Source organism: Neovison vison, chromosome X (assembly GCF_020171115.1).
Source record: "Neovison vison isolate M4711 chromosome X, ASM_NN_V1, whole genome shotgun sequence".
NCBI classification, from domain to species: Eukaryota; Metazoa; Chordata; class Mammalia; order Carnivora; family Mustelidae; genus Neogale; species Neogale vison.
The window spans coordinates 53,902,089-53,920,654 of NC_058105.1; positions in this window are offsets into that span (position 1 = coordinate 53,902,089).

The following is an 18,566-nucleotide window of genomic DNA, read 5'->3' on the forward strand; positions in this document are numbered from 1 at the left end:
TGATATCCAGGATCTATAATGAACTCCTCAAACTCAACCCACTCGAAACAGACAAACACATCAAAAAATAGGCAGAAGATATGAACAGACACTTCTCCAATCAAGACATACAAATGGCTATCAGACACATGAAAAAATGCTCATCATCATTAGCCCTCAGGGAGATTCAAATTAAAACCACATTGAGATATCATCTTACACCAGTTAGAATGGCCAAAATTAACAGAACAGGAAACAACATGTGTTGGAGAGGATGTGGAGAAAGGGGAACCCTCTTCCACTGTTGGTGGGAATGCAAGTTGGTGCAGCGTCTTTGGAGAACAGTGTGGAGATTCCTCAAGAATTTAAAAATAGAGCTTCCCTATGACCCTGCAATTGCACCCCTGGGTATTTACCCCAAAGACACAGATGTTGTGAAAAGAAGAACCAGCTTTTAGTTTCATTGATGTGTTCTACTGTATGTTTAGTTTCTAACTCATTGATCTCTGCTCTAATCCTTTTTATTTTCCTTCTTGTGCATGGGGTTGGCTTAACTTGTTGTTGATTCTCCAGTTCTTTAAGGTGTAAACGCAGCTGGTGTATTCTGGATTTTCCTTTTTTTTTTTTTTTTTTTTTTTAGAGACTTGGATAGCTATGTATTTCCCCCTTAGGACCGCCTTTGCTGTATAACATAGGTTTTGGACCAAAGTGTCTTCATTCTAATTGGTTGCCATGAATTGTTGAAGTTCTCTGGTTTCCTAGTTGATCCAAACATTCTTAAGCAGGGTGGTCTTTAGCCTCCAAGTGTTTCAATTCCTTCCAAACTTTTTCTTCTGGTTGAGTTCCAGTTTCAAATTGTTGTGATCTGAGAATACACAGGGAATAATCTAAATCTTTTGTTATTGGTTGAGCCTTGATTTGTGACCCAGTATGTGTTTTATTTTAGAGAAAGTTCTATGTGTGCTCGGGAAGAATGAGTATTCTGTTATTTTAGGATGGAATGTTCTGAATCTATCTATGAGGTACGTCTGGCCTAATGTGTCATTCAATGCTTTTGTTTCCATATTGATTTTCTGCTTGGATGGTCAGTCTATTACTGAGAGTGGCGTGTCAAAATCCCATACTATTAATGTGTTCATATCAATATGACTCTTTATCTTGATTAACAGTTGTCTTATGTAGTTGGCTGCTTTGGTTCTGGGGACATAAATATTTACAATTGTTAGATCTTCTTGGTGGATAGACCCTTTAAGAATAATGTAGTGTCCATCTGTATTTCTGACTACAGTCTTTAGTTTAAAATCTAATTTATCTGATATAGAATCACTACCCGAGCTTTCTTTTGAGGCCCATTGGCATGAATGGTGCTTCTCCATCCCTTCACCTTCGGTCTGGATGTATCCTTAGGTTCAAAATGGGTCCCTTGTAGACAACATATGGATGGGTCCTGTCATTGTAACCAATCTGCAACCCTGTGTCATTTTATGGGAGCATTTAGGCTGTTCATGTTGAGAGTAATTACCGATAGATAAGCTGTTTTTTTTCTTTCCTTTTTTAAAAAAAAAAATCTTTTCAGTGTAACAGTATTCATTGTTTTTGCACAACACCCAGTGCTCCATGCAATCTCTGCCCTCTCTAATACCCACCACCTGGTTCCCCCAACCTCCCAGCCCCCACCCCTTCAAAACTCTCAGGTTGTTTTTCAGAGTCCATAGTCTCTCATGGTTCACCTCCCCTTCCCATTTCCCTCAACTCCCTTCTCCTCTCCATCTCCCCTTGTCCTCCATGCTATTTGTTATGCTCCACAAATAAGTGATAGATAAGCTTTTATTAATATCTTGTTGCCTCTGAAGTCCTTTTTCCTATAAAATGTCTCCATAAATTTCTGTTCTATGACACTCTTGGGTTCTTTCTTCTTTAATAGAACCCCCTTAGTATTTCTTGTAGTGCTGACTTGGTGGTCACAGACTCTTTTAAACCTTGCTGGTCTTGGAAACTATCTATCCATGCATTTTGAATGTCAGCCTTGCTGGAAAAAGTATTCTTGGCTGCATGTTCTTTTCATTTAGTGTCCTGAATATGTCTTGCAAGCCCTTTGTGGCTTGCCAGGTTTCTGTGGACAGGTCTGACATTATTTTGATGGGCCTTCCTCTGTACTTAAGGAATCTCTTCCCCTAGCTGCTCTCAAGAGCTCCTATCTAAAATTAGGATTCTTCAGTTTCACCATCAGGTGTCTTGAGGTCTTTCTAGATTCTATGATCTTGATGGGTGACCTTTCTGCCTCTAGGACATGAACACTGGTTCCATTTCCCAGATTGGGAAAATTTTCACCCAGAATTTGTTCAACTATATCTTTTAGTCTTGTTTCTTTTCTACCTCAGGGATGCCAATAACTCTGACTTTGGAACATTTCATGGTGTCATTTATTTCCCTAATTCCGTTTTCATGGCTTCTACACAGTTTGTTCCAGGCCTTTACCTGATCCTTTTTCTCTATCAGTTTGTCCTTTAGATCACTGATTCTATCTTCTGCCTCAGTTACCCTAGCTGTAAGAGAATTTATATTAGATTGGAACTCATTATAGCATTTTTAACTTATTTCCTGGTGGCTTTCACTTTTGCTTAATCAATTCCATGTTGTTATTAATGGTTTTCTCCAATCTAGCAATTGCCTGGATAATTGTTACCCTGAATTCCCTTTCTGACATACTGTTTATGTCCATATCCAATAGTTCTACTGGAGAGGGCACAGTCTCTGAATTTTTCCTCTGTTGGGCATTCCTCCTTCTAGTCATCTTGGTGAGAGATGGCTGAGGGGATGTGTAGCTGAATGTATCAACCGTGTAGCTGAATGTATCAACAAGTGCACCTTGCACCCTGGAACACTTATGAGCAATCAGGAGTCCCCACCAAAAAGAAAGAAAAAAGAAAAAAAGAGAGAGAGAGATAGAGAAGGAGAGAGACAGGAAAAAAGAGGAAAAAAGCAAAGACCCAGTCCAAATGGGCCCCAAAGTAAGATTTATAAGGTATACAAACAAAAACGGACAAACAAAATGACCAACAAAAGTAAATGATAAGAAAAAAACAACCCAGCCAAAATGAACCCCAAATATAAGATTTATACAATACCAGAACAGAAACAAATACACAGAAACCCTGACAGAAGAAAAAGATGGGAGAGTGGTTATATATTCTCAGTGTGGGCAAGGAAGGTTATTTTCATTCTTCCTGGGTGTATCTTGATGTCTTTGTTAAAGGACTTATTTTTCCAGAGATAAAGGGGGATTAAAACTGGTTTATATATAGGGATAGTATTGATTGAGGAAAAAGCATTACCTTGAAGCTTATCTCTATATGAATATTAAAAAATATAGAACAGCAAAAGAAAAACACAGGTACATATATCTTAAAAGTTCAAGTTAACAGGTTATTATAGAATTTGTTATATTGAACCTCTTGTTGTGATGGTAAATAGGTTAAAAAATTAAAAGAAAAAGAACAAGAATAGTGGGAATGAATTAAAAATAAAAGTTGTATCTGTGAAAAAATATACAGGTTTTAAGGCAATACTGGGAGCTTAATATCTTCTTTTCCCCTGATATTGGGGATTTATAGCTTTATAGGGACCCTGTGGTGGTTGTCCTCCCTTTTTTTTTTTTTTTTTTTTTTTGGTCTGGTTTTCTGGGGTAGGGGCCTGTCACATTGTTTTTCAGGCAGTTTTGCTTGGGTTGAGTCCTCCTGCCCCCTATCAAGGGGCCAGAAACTGGTTTTTCAGGATTTTGTTCTCTGGATTTTTGTTTTTCTTTTTCTTGGCAGCTTTTGGCAGATCTTTGGAGATTTAGAGGAAAGCAAACAGCATCCAGACCTCTGTCTTAGAGAGAAGCCCCAGTCTGTTCCCCTCTGGGTGGTCCAGAGCACACAGACTAACCCTCTGCCACCTCCTTCTGGCAGAGCATGTTCCCAGACACCATGTCAGAGGCTGCAGGAGCTCCCACTTGCCTCTGCACCCCGGTACTAATAAAACCATAAGCAATGTTGGTCCAGGGAGCCCACTTCCAGTAACCATCTTTGCTGGGCTGCTGTCTAGGCAGGTCCAGACAGCTAGAGAGATCCCAACCAGAGACAGCATGCTGAGATTTTCACATTGACCCTAGGCTGGGAGTGTTTAGACTCTCCGCAGGTCCTAGAGACCACCATCTAAGGCCTGCATGGACCTCTCTCAAGGGAGGGTGTGGAGCGTGGCTCAGGCCCAGTCATGCAGGATGCATGTAGAGTGCAAAAGGCCTGGTTCTAGAGAGCACTGACTGGCATCCACTCAGACTCACTCAGGTGTGTTGGTGGCTCAGGGATCACGGTCTGGAGGCTTCACCGCACTTTCTCTGGCACAATTTGTTGCAGAAAGAGGCTGTCCTGGGTCCCTGGGCTTAAGCCCATGCCCCTGACTGCCCGATTCCACCAGTTTCCCCTTAAGATCTTTTGCTCTTTTTGAGTGCTTTTAACCAGACTCCAAGTTAATGCTGGTCCCCAATCACAGGGCACTCTCGTATTGGGGTATTACTTTCCAATAGGTCGCTTCTGGTGGCTACCTTTCCCTTCTGTTTATCCTCTGATATCAGTCTAATCATTCAAACTCCACTGCTTTAACACACCACTGGTGTCTTCTGCCCCTGCAGAGACCCAGAGTGTATAATCCTACATCTCAGGCCGATTTCATGGGTGTTCAATGTTCTGGCAGATAATCAGCTCACTTTAGGGGACCAGTTGAAACAGTGTCTCCTACTTCTCCACGGTCTTGCCCCCATTCCTGTAACCACTGCTCCCATTTATTCTTTATTATTTTCCCCCAGCTCTGAAGTCTGTTTTGTGTGAATATAGCTACTCTTTTTTTTTTTTAATTTGGTTATTGTTGGCATGATATACATTTCTTTATTCCTTTATTTTTAATCTATTTGGTTAGAATAAAAGATTACTAAGCTGACATATAAATGGATGTGGACTATTTTGTCCACAAGATAGACCATTGTAGATGGTTTTCAAAATTGGCTGCTATAAATTCATCTATCCCTATATGTATGCACTTTGGCAGTTTTACTCTGCTGCCCTTTCCATCAAAAGATAGTCTCTATTTTAATTTCATTATGAATATGGGCTGAGATTTTGACTTGATTTTTTTCTCTAAAATGTGGTGGAAGTGATTACATGGAGTTCTAGGCTTAAGACTCATGAGCTTCTATTATCACTATAATTGTGCCCTGAGACCTTCATTGGATATCAACCTTTTGTCTGTACTGTCATTTGCAAATATCTTCTCCCATTCCGTGGGTTGCCTCTTTGTTTTTTGAATAAAGTCTGGATGTGTTCTCTGAGGATGAGAGACCACATTGTCCATTTTATTTCTTATATCAACTATTAGACATGTGAGTAAGAACATATTAAATGATTCATTTTGAGTCAAAATGCAACTGTATCACATGAACGATTTTAGTTTATGCCAGCAAATGAATTGCCTAACTGAACCCATCCTATGTAATCCTACTATATAAAATAATATTTTTAAGCTATTAAATTTTGGAGTGTTTTGTTATACAATGGTGAAAGCTAATACTCTCCTATGAGCAACAATTTTTTCTTTTCTTAGAATGTTTTCTTTCATTTCTTGCTTTAATTAAAATTGGGTTCTTCCTTGAAGTTTTCTTAAATGACAAGAAACTTTTCTTACACCACCTGAGTCTTAGGCACAGGACATGGAGTAAGTGTATCCCTTGGTTTCCACTGTTCTTTTGTTCTTTTTAGAACATCATTCCTCCTTCTTCCTGTTTAATACTCTTCATAACTTTGATTTTCATACCCATAAGACAGTTAACACTAATCCTTCTTATTGTCATCATCTGTTGACATCCATGTCAAACTTCCTGATTCATGCATACTCATATACATTGCCATTTAACCTCCATCCCTAACCTGTATTTATTTATTTACTTACTTATTTAAGAGGGGAAGAGGGTGGGAGATGCAAAGAGAGAGTGAATCTTAAGCAGGATCCATTCCCAGCTCAGAACATGATGTGGGGCTCGATCTCAAAACCCTGAGACCATAACCTGAACTAAAATCAAGAGTTGGACTCTGGAGGGGGGGACAAGATGGCGGGGTACTAGGAAGAGGCGTCTTTTCAGCTGGTACCCCAAAGTGAGCTGATTACCTACCAAAGAACTCTGATCACCCATGAAATCAGCCTGAGATCAGAATTATACACGTCTGGATCTCTACAGGGGCAGAAGACGCCAGTGAGCAGGTAAAGCGGAATGGGAACAGCGGACTGATATCGGAAGATAAACAAAAGGGGGAGGGAGCCACCAGAGGCGACCGGTGCAAAAGTAATACCCCAATACGAGCGAGAGTACCCTGCGTCTGGGGACCAGCATTAACTCGGAGACTGGTTGAAAGCACTCCAAAAGAGCAAAGGATCGCAGGGGCAAACTGTGGGAATCGGGGCGGCTAGGGACAGGGGCTTGAGTCCCCGGTCCCAGACGGCCTCCCCGGCGCGGAGGCAGAGAGAGTGCGGCGGAGAAACCGGCTCCTGGTCCCTAAGCCGCCAGCGTGCCCCAGAGCGCGGGGTTCCGGCTCCTGTGAGGGGATGGGAGCCGGTCTGCAGAACGCGCGCTAGCCCTACCACAAAGCTTGAGATGCGCGTGCACGTCGCTCCAGCTCTCCTGGGTTTCTAAGGCCCTGGGGCGCTTCTTGACCCGGGCCATTGTTTCAAAGTCTAAGCCTCGCGCCCGCGAAACTCTTCCCCGGACAGAGGCGCGCAAAAGCCCAGCCTGCGGCTTACGGACCAGCGCCCCGTTCTCAGTGCCCCAGACGCGCGCCCGACCCACAGCCGCCTCTGAAAAGATGTGCGCGCAAGCCAGGCACTCCCAGCCCCGGCCAGCGGCAAAATCTCAGTGTGCGATCGCTGCTTGGAACCTCTCTGGCGGTCAGGAGCTCCCAGACAGCCGCCACTGCCTTGGCTTTGGGGACGAGCAAAAGATCCTGCGCCCCCAGGGTCTTTAACTTGGAACCTGCACTGCCAGCATCCAAGGGGGAATTTATTCAGCTTCTGCACCCAGACTGAGGCTTCTGAGACGGAGATCAGGAAGTGTTCCAGGGTGCACCTTGACTGCACCAGAGTTGATACATCCAGCTACATCTGTTCAGTCTTCTCCCACCAAAATGACTAGGAGGAGGAATGCCCAACAGAAGAAAAATACAGAGGATGGACCTTCCGCAACAGAGCTAACGGCTATCAACATAGACAATATGTCGGAAAGAGAATTCAGGCTAACAATTATCCAGGCAATAGCTAGGTTGGAGAAAGCCATGGATGACCAAACAGAATTGATTAGAGCCGAACTGAAAGCGACCAGACAGGATGTTCACAATGTTAGGGCGGAGCTTAAAGCTACCAGGGAGGAGGTCCACAATGCTCTCAATGAGTTCCAATCCAATCTAAACTCTCTCAAAGCTAGGGTAACTGAGACAGAAGATAGAATTAGTGATCTGGAAGACAAACAGATAGAGAGAAAGGATCAGGAGGAAGCCTGGAACAAACAGCTTAGATCCCACGAAAGCAGAATTAGGGAAATAAGTGATGCCATGAAGCGTTCCAACGTCAGAATTATTGGAATTCCTGAAGGGGAGGAGAAAGAAAGAAGTCTAGAAGATGTCGTGGAACAAGTCCTTCATGAAAACTTTCCGAATCTCGCGAATGAAACCAGCGTTCATGTACTAGAGGCTGAACGGTCTCCACCCAAGATTATACACTCCAAAAAAACATCACGACACCTGATAGTCAAATTGAGAAATTATAATTGTAGGTATAATCTCTTGAAAGCTGCCAGGGCAAAGAGGCTCCTTACTTACAGAGGGAAGCCCATCAGAATAACGTCAGACCTGTCCACAGAGACCTGGCAAGCCAGAAGAGGCTGGCAAGATATATTCAGGGCACTAAATGAGAAGAACATGCAGCCAAGAATACTTTATCCAGCAAGACTGACATTCAAAATGGATGGACAGATAAAGAGTTTCCAAGACCGGCAAGACTTAAAAGACTATGCAACCACCAAGCCGATACTGCAGGAAATATTAAGGGGGGTTCTATAAAAGAGGAAAAATCCCAAGAATAGCATTGAACAGAAATATAGAGACAGTCTACAGAAAGAAAGACTTCAAAGGTAACTCGATGTCAATAAAAACGTATCTATCAATAATCACTCTCAATGTGAATGGCCTCAATGCACCCATAAAACGGCACAGGGTTGCAGATTGGATAAAACGACAGGACCCATCCATATGCTGTCTACAAGAGACCCATTTTGAACCTAAAGATACACGCAGACTGAAAGTGAAGGGGTGGAGAAGCATCTTTCATGCCAATGGGACTCAAAAGAAGGCTGGGGTAGCGATTCTCATATCAGATAAATTAGACTTCAAACAGAAGACTGTAGTCAGAGATACAGAAGGACACTACATAATCCTTAAAGGGACTATCCACCAAGATGATCTAACAATTGTAAATATCTATGCTCCCAATATGGGAGCAGCCAATTACTTAAGAAAACTGTTAATCAAGATAAAGAGTCATATTGATATGAATACACTAATCGTAGGTGATCTTAACACGCCTCTTTCAGAATTAGACAGATCATCGAAGCAGAAAATCAATAAAGAAACAAGAGCATTGAATGACACATTGGACCAGATGGACCTCATAGATATATACAGAACATTCCACCCTAAAACAGCAGAATACTCATTCTTCTCAAGTGCACACGGAACCTTCTCCAGAATAGACCACATACTGGGTCACAAATCAGGACTCAGCCGATACCAAAAGACTGAGATTATTCCCTGCATATTCTCAGATCACAATGCTTTGAAACTGGAGCTCAATCACAAGGAAAAGTTCCGAAGGAACTCAAACACCTGGAAGCTAAAGACCACCTTGCTTAAGAATGCTTGGATCAACCAGGAGATCAAAGAAGAACTGAAACAATTCATGGAAACCAATGAGAATGAAGACACTTCGTTCCAAAACCTATGGGATACAGCAAAGGCGGTCCTAAGGGGAAAATATATAGCCATCCAAGCCTTGCTCAAAAAAATTGAAAAATCCAGAACACACCAGCTGTCTCTACACCTTAAAGAACTGGAGGATCAACAACAAATCAAACCAACTCCACACATAAGAAGGGAAATCATCAAGATTAGAGCTGAGATCAATGAGGGAGAAACCAGAGATACAGTAGAACGTATCAATGAAACTAGAAGCTGGTTTTTTGAAAGAATCAATAAGATCGATAAGCCACTGGCTACACTAATCCAAAAGAAAAGAGAGAAAGCCCAAATTCATAAAATTATGAATGAAAGGGGAGAGATCACAACTAACACCAAGGAAGTAGAAACAATCATCAGAAGTTACTACGAACAGTTATATGCCAATAAGCTTAGCAACCTTGATGAAATGGATGCATTCCTGGAAAAATATAAACTACCAAAATTGAACCAGGAAGAAATCGACAACCTGAATAGACCGATATCTAATAACGAGATTGAAGCAGTGATCAAAAATCTCCCAAAAAACAAGAGCCCAGGACCTGACGGATTCCCTGGGGAATTCTACCAAACCTTCCAAGAAGAAATAACACCTATTCTCCTGAAGCTGTTTCAAAAAATTGAAGCAGAAGGAAAACTTCCAGACTCTTTCTATGAAGCCAGCATTATCCTGATCCCCAAACCAGGCAAGGACCATACCAAAAAGGAGAATTTCAGACCAATATCACTGATGAATATGGATGCTAAGATTCTCAACAAGATCCTAGCCAACAGGATCCAACAACACATTAAAAAGATTATCCACCATGCTCAGGTGGGATTCATCCCTGGGCTACAAGGATGGTTCAACATTCGTAAATCAATCAATGTGATACAACAAATTAATAGGAGAAGAGAGAAGAACCACATGGTCCTCTCAATTGATGCAGAAAAAGCATTTGACAAAATCCAACATCCGTTCCTGATTAAAACGCTTCAAAGTATAGGGATAGAGGGAACATTCCTGAACCTCATCAAATCTATCTATGAAAGACCCACAGCAAATATCATCCTCAATGGGAAAAAGCTTGCAGCCTTCCCGTTGAGATCAGGAACAAGACAAGGATGCCCACTTTCACCACTCTTGTTCAACATAGTATTAGAAGTCCTAGCAACAGCAATCAGACAACAGAGAGAAATAAAAGGTATCCAAATTGGTAATGAAGAAGTCAAACTCTCTCTCTTCGCAGATGACATGATTCTTTATATGGAAAACCCAAAAGACTCCACCCCCAAACTACTAGAACTCATACAGCAATTCAGCAGCGTAGCAGGATACAAAGTCAATGTGCAGAAATCAGTGGCTTTCTTATACACTAACAAGGAAAATACAGAAAGGGAAATTAGAGAATCGATTCCATTTACTATAGCACCAAGAACCATAAGATACCTGGGAATAAACCTAACTAAAGAGGTAAAGGATCTATACTTGAGGAACTATAGAACACTCATGAAAGAAATTGAAGAAGACACAAAAAGATGGAAGACCATTCCATGCTCTTGGATCGGAAGAATAAACATCGTTCAAATGTCTATACTGCCTAGAGCAATCTATACTTTTAATGCCATTCCGATCAAAATTCCACCGGCATTCTTCAAAGAGCTGGAGCAAATAATCCAAAAATTTGTATGGAATCAGAAGAGACCCCGAATCGCTAAGGAAACGTTGAAAAACAAAAATAAAGTTGGCGGCATCACCTTACCTGATTTCAAGCTTTATTACAAAGCTGTGATCACCAAGACAGCATGGTACTGGCATAAAAACAGACACATAGACCAGTGGAACAGAGTAGAGAGCCCTGATATGGACCCTCGACTCTATGGTCAATTAATCTTCGACAAAACAGGAAAAAATATACAGTGGAAAAAAGACAGTCTCTTCAATAAATGGTGCTGGGAAAACTGGACAGCTATATGTAGAAGAATGAAACTCGACCATTCTCTTACACCGTACACAAAGATCAACTCAAAATGGATAAAAGACCTCAACGTGAGACAGGAATCTATCAGAATCTTAGAGGAGAACATAGGCAGTAATCTCTTCGATATCAGCCACAGCAACTTCTTTCAAGATACGTCTCCAAAGGCAAAGGAAACAAAAGCGAAAATAGACTTCTGGGACTTCATCAAAATCAAAAGCTTCTGCACAGCAAAGGAAACAGTCAAAAAAACAAAGAGGCAACCCACGGAATGGGAGAAGATATTTGCAAATGACAGTACAGACAAAAGGTTGATATCCAGGATCTATAATGAACTCCTCAAACTCAACCCACACGAAACAGACAAACACATCAAAAAATGGGCAGAAGATATGAACAGACACTTCTCCAATCAAGATATACAAATGGCTATCAGACACATGAAAAAATGCTCATCATCATTAGCCCTCAGGGAGATTCAAATTAAAACCACATTGAGATATCACCTTACACCAGTTAGAATGGCCAAAATTAACAAAACAGGAAACAACATGTGTTGGAGAGGATGTGGAGAAAGGGGAACCCTCTTCCACTGTTGGTGGGAATGCAAGTTGGTGCAGCCTCTTTGGAGAACAGTGTGGCGATTCCTCAAGAAATTAAAAATAGAGCTTCCCTACGACCCTGCAATTGCACTCCTGGGTATTTACCCCAAAGATACAGATGTCGTGAAAAGAAGGGCCATCTGTACCCCAATGTTTATAGCAGCAATGGCCACAGTCGCCAAACTATGGAAAGAACCAAGATGCCCTTCAACGGATGAATGGATAAGGAAGATGTGGTCCATATACACTATGGAGTATTATGCCTCCATCAGAAAGGACGAATATCCAACTTTTGTAGCAACATGGACGGGACTGGAAGAGATTATGCTGAGTGAAATCAGTCAAGCAGAGAGAGTCAATTATCATATGGTTTCACTCATTTGTGGAGCATAACCAATAGCATGGAGGACAAGGGGCGTTAGAGAGTAGTAGGGAATTTGGGTAAATTGGAAGGGGAGGTGAACCATGAGAGACTATGGACTCTGAAAAACAGTCTGAGGGGTTTGAAGTGGCGGGGGGGTGGGAGGTTGGGGTACCAGGTGGTGGGTATTATAGAGGGCACAGCTTGCATGGAGCACTGGGTGTGGTGAAAAAATAATGAATACTGTTTTTCTGAAAATAAATAAATTGGGAAAAAAAAAAAAAGAGTTGGACTCTTAACTGACTGAGATACCCAGGCATTTCCAAACTAGACTTAAAAAAATCATTTATTTATTTTCAAGAGAGAGAATGGATGGAAGGGTCAGAGGGAGAGGGAGAGAAAATCTGAAGGGAACACTGAGCTAAGTGGAGACCCCAATGTGGGGGCCTGATTGCACAACCATGAGATCACAACCTGAGCTAAAACCAAGATCCAGATGCCTAACTGACTGCATCACCCCGGTAGCCCTCAAACTAGATTTTGAAACAAAATCTGTAACAAGAGTTAAAGAAGGGCATTGTATCATAACTGACTGAGACACAAAGCACCTGTCTGCCCCTAAATTTCGACCATTAAAAGGGATTTAAATACCTTTCTAAGTAAATCAATGGCTTGGTAACTCAATTCCTTCATCTGCCCTTACCTCTGATCATTATTTCCTACACTCTATCAAAGTCACTCTTTGCTATGATTACATGCAAGATCTTGCATTCAGTCTTTATTGCTGGATTTTACTCTCCAGCACAGCCTTCAAGTATTAGAATAACTTATGACACTGTCCCAAGTACTTTTCAAATCCATATTCTCCCTTAAGTCAGTATTATCAATTACTAATTATTTAAATGTTGCACTGGATGTATATCTCCACCCATATCTCTTTCTTGAAATTCAGACATATATTCAACTGCCTACTGGATGCTTCCACTTATATTTCTAAAAACCTCTCAAATGTACCATGTCCAAAATAGACTTCTTACTTTTCCCATTTAGGATTATGTCCATAGTCAATAAATTTGTGTCTATATTGCTACCCAGACTAGAGTATTCTTGATTGTGCCTTTCCTTTCACACATATTTAATTCCTCATTAAGTATGATTCAGTCCTCATTCAAAATATATTTTGAATTTTTTAAGTTTTTTAAATATTTTTTTTTTATTTTTTAAAATTTCTTTTCAGTGTACCAGAATTCATTGTTTATGCACTGTAAGGGCCTGCTTAGCCAGAGGGAGCCATTTTGTTGTTTATGCAGTAAACTTAGATCAACCCTATGCAGTAAACTTAGATTGACTCTGCCCCTCCCAGAGGAACTTACTTGCAAAGCCCAGATACAAGGGTGGGTCAGGCCAGGTGGAGACATCCAATCAGTGGGGTATGCATACTGTCTCCCTAGCTACCAAGGAGAGTGGGCCCTGCCTTATGCCAGTTGTGACCAAGGTGATAGGCAAGTTCAAATATCTACTAGGGTGAATTGTAATTCAATTGGTCACCCATGTGTGACCTAGCGTGACTGTGCAGTTTTCTCTGTGTATTGTAATCTCATTGGCCACCTGTGTGTAGCTAAGCTCAACCACATGGCCTTTACTTTATAAAAGTTAGTCTGTGAGGCTGAGAGTGGTTGCCTCTTTGTAAGAGACTGCCCTGACCGGTCAGTTTGATTCTTGATGCTTGGCGCAAAATAAAGCTTTGCTTGACCTTCGCTTTGTATCAGTCTTGCTCCTTTGATTACGGACCCTAACATGCACCACACTCAATGCTCCATGCAATACGTGCCCTCCATAATGCCCACCACCAGTTTCACCCAACTTCCCACCCCCCACCCTTTCACAACCCTCAGATTGTTTTTAAGAGTCCATAGTCTCACATGGTTCATCTCCTCTTCCAATTTACCCCAACTCCCTTCTCCTCTCGATCTCCATGTTATATCTTATATATATATATATCTTATATCTTATGCTCCATGTTATATCTTATGCTCCACAAATAAGTGAAACCATATGATAATTGACTCTCTCCGCTTGACTTACTTCACTCAGCATAATCTCTTCCAGTCCTGCCCATGTTGATACAAAACCTGGGTATTCATCCTTTCTGATGGAGGCATAATACTCCATAGTGTGGGAACAGTCGATTACATAAGAAAACTGTTAATCAAGATAAAGAGTCATATTGATATGAATACATTAATAGTAGGAGATCTTAACATGCCACTCAGTAATAGACAGATCATCCAAGCAGAAAATCAATAAAGAAACAAGAGGATTGAATGACACATTGGACCAGATGGACCTCATAGATATATACAGAACATTCTACTCATTTTTGTCGAGTGCACATGAAACCTTCTCCAGAATAGACCAAATACTGGTCACTCAACCAGCGCTCAACCAAAACCAAAAGATTGAGATTATTCCCTGCATATTCTCATACCACAATGCTTTGAAACTGGAGCTCAATCACAAGGAAAAGTTTTGAAGGAATTCAAACACCTGGAAGGTAAAGACCACCTTGCTTAAGAATGCTTGGATCAACCAGGAGATCAAAGAAGAACTGAAACAATTCATGGAAACCAATGAGAATGAAGACACTTCGGTCCAAAACCTATGGGATACAGCAAAGGCAGTTCTAAGGGGGAAATGCATAGTCATCCAAGCCTCCCTCAAAAAAATTGAAAAATCCAGAATACACCAGTTGTCTCCACACCTTAAAGAACTGGAGAATCAACAACAAATTAAGCCAACTCAACACACAAGAAGGGAAATAATCAAGATTAGAGCAGAGATCAATGAGGTAGAAAACAGAGATACAGTAGAACACATCAATGAAACTAGAAGCTGTTTTTTTTGAAAGAATCAATAAGTACCAGGTGGTGGGTATTATAGAGGGCATGGCTTGCATGGAGCACTGGGTGTGGTGAAAAAAATAATGAATAATGTTTTTCTGAAAATAAATAAATTGGAAAAAAAAATCAATAAGATCAATAAACCATTGGTCACACTAATCCAAAAGAAAAGAGAGAAGGCCCAAATTAATAAAATTATGGATGAATAGGGAGAGATCACAACTAATACAAGGAATTAGGTTTTTATTTTATTCAAGTTAGTTAACAAAGTGTTAGTTTCAGGTATACATTTATAGTGATTTGATACTTTCAAATATTACCTAGTGCTCATTACAACAAATACACTTCTTAATCCCCATCAATATTTAACACATCCCCCATCCACCTACACTCTCGTAACCATAAGTCTTTTCTCTATAATTAAGAGTCTGATTCTTAATTTGTCTCTTTTTCTTTCCCTTTGCTCATTTGTTCTTAAATTCCACATATGAGTGAATTCATATGATAGTTTGTTCTTCTTTGAATGACTTGTTTCACTTGCCATAATATTCCCTAGCTCCATTCATGTCATTGCAAATAGTGTGACATCATTCTCTGTTATGGCTGAATAACAGTCTATTGTATGTATATACCACTTCTTCTTTATCCATTTATCAATCAATGGCACTTGGGCAGCATCCATAATTTGGCTATTATAAATAATGCTGCTATAAACATATGAGTACAGGCACACCTTTGAGTTAGTGTTTTTGTATTCTTTGGATAAATACCCCATAGTGTGATTGTTGGATTATAGAGTAGTTCTATGAACTTTTTGAGGAACCTCAACAGTGTTTTCCACAGTGGTGCACAAGTTTACATTCCCACTAAAAATGCAAGAGGATTCCTTTTTCTCCACATTCTCGCCAACACCTGTTGTTTCTTGTTGTTGATTTTAGCCATTCTAACAGGTGTGAGGTGGTATTGCCTTGTAGAATTGATTCACATTTTTCTGATTTAAGAGATTATGACCATCTTTTCATGTGTTTTTTGGCCATTGGTAAGTTATTAGCTTCGTGTGTCTGTTGGCCTTCTAGTTGACTCTATAGAGAAATGTCTACTCATGTCTTCTTCCAATTTTTTTTTAAAATTGGATTATTCATTCTGAGGTGTTGAATTTTAAATTGTCTTTATATATTTTGGATAGTAACTTTTTATCAGGTATGTCATTTTCAAATATCTTCTCCCATCTAGTAGGTTGCCTTTTGGTCTTAATTTTTCCTTCACTGTGCAGAAGTATTTTGGTTTTGATGAAGTTCCAACAGTTTTTGTTGTTATTGCTGTTGCTTTGTTTGTTTTGCTTGTTGATGTTTTGTTTGTTTTGCTTTTGTTTCCCTTGCCTCAGAAGACATATCTAGAAAAAAGTTGCTATGGTCCATGTCAAAAAAATTACTGCCTGTGTTCTCTTCTAGGATTTTGGTGGTTTCTTGTCTCATATTTAGGTCTTTAACCAATTTTTAATTCTTTTTTGTGTATTGTGTAAGAGAGTGGCCCAGTTTCATTTTTTTGCCTGTTGCTGTCTGGTTTTCCTGACACCATTTGTTGAAGAGACTGTCTTTCCCATTGGATACTTGTTCCTACTTTTACAAATGTTAACTGGCAATATAGTTGTGGGTTTATTACTGGATTTTCTGTTCTCTTCTGTTGATTTATGTGTCTACTTTTGTGAAAGGACCATACTGCTTTGATCACTATAGCTTTATAATATAGCCGAAGGCTTGGATTATGATACTTCCAGCTTTGTGTTTCTTTTAAAAATTTCTTGGCAATTTGGAGTCTTGTGTTTCCATGCAAATTTTAGGATTGCTTCTTCTAGTTCTACGAAAAATGTTGTTTTGATAGGGATTGTATTAAATGTGTAAATTAATTGGGTAGTGTAGACTTTTTAACAATATTTGTTCTTCCAATCCATGAAAATACAATGTCCTTCCATTTCATTGTGTCATCTTCATTATTTTTTTAACATTGTTTTCTTGTTTTCAGAGTACAGGTTCTTCATCACTTTTGGTGGTTTATTCCTAGATATCTTATTATTTTGGTGGAATTGTAAATGGGAATTTTTTTTTAATTTCTCTTTCTGTGTCTTCAGTATTGGTGTATAGAAATGCAACAGATTTCTGCACATTTATTTTGTAGTACTCTGCAATTGTATTGCATTCATTTATCAGTTCTAGCAGTTTTTTGGGTAGAGCTTTTCAGGTTTTCTATATATAGTGTTATATCATCTGCAAATTGTGAAAGCTTTACTTCTTCCTTGCTGATTTTGATGTTTTGATTTCTTTTGTTGTCTGCTGTGATTAGGACTTTCAGTACTATGTTGAATGTTAGTGGTGAGAGTGGATATTTTGTCCTCTTTCTGACTGTATGGGAAAAGCTTCTTTCTCATGAAGAATGGTAACAGCCGTGTTTTTCATATTTGGACTTGAACTTGTTCAAGTATGTTTCCTCTAAACCTACTTTGTTCAGAGTTATTATCATGAATGTATGTTGTATTTTGTCATATGATTTCTCTGTGTATACTGAAATGATCACATGTAAATTTGATGTATCACATTAATTGATTTGTGAATATTGAGCCAAACTCATAGCTTAGGAATAAATCCCAACTCAGTTTCTTTACTCTTTATGTTTTCTATTTCTTCCTGTTTCAATTTTGGTAGTTTACATGTTTGTAGGAATTATTGCATTTCTTCCAGTCTGCCCAATTTGTAGGCATACTCTTTATTACAATATTCTCTTATAATTGTATTTCTGTGCTGTTGATTATGTCTCTTCTCTTGTTTGTCACTTTATTTATTTAGGTGCTGTTTTCTTTTGGTATGTCTGACTAGAGGTTTATCAATTTAATAATTTTTTTCAAACTACCAGCTCCTGGTTTCACTGATCTCCCCTATTGTCTTATTTAGTTTCTTTATCATTTGTTTCTTCTCTAAAATTATTATTTCCTTCCTTTTGCTGGATTTAGAATTCATTTGTTGTTATTTTTCTAGCTCCTTTAAGTGTAAAGATTATTGTATTTTGTATTTTGTATTTAGCGTTTTTCTTCTTGTGGCTGGCTTGTACTGCTATATGTATCCCTCTTAGAACTGCTTTTACTGTATCCCAAAGGTTTTAGACAATTGTGTTTTCATTTTCATTTGATTCTCTGCACTTTTTGATATCTTTTTTTATTGCTTGTTCAGTCCATTCATTGTTTGGTAGCATATTATTTAACCTACATGTATTTGGGTCTTTCCAGATTTAAAAAAAAAAAAAAAAAAGAAAAGAAAAATATTTATTTATTTATTTATTTATGTAAGAAAGAGAGGAGGGGGAGGAGCAGAGGAAGAGAGAAATTTAACAGACTCTGCACTGAGCATGCAGCCCAGTGCAGGGCTCCATCCTACATCCTGGAGATCATAACCTGAGCTATAACCAATAGTTGGGTACTCAACCAAGTGTGCCACTCACAGCCCATTTCCAGATTTTTTATTATGGTTGACTTCTAGTTTCATAATGTTGTTTTCAGAAATGATGCATAGAAGAAACAACAACAGCAACAAAAGAACAAAAACAAAATAAAAAAAAAAAACGAAAAAAGGAAAGAAATTATGCATAGTATGACTTTGACCTCCAATTTGTTGAGAGACTTGTTTTGT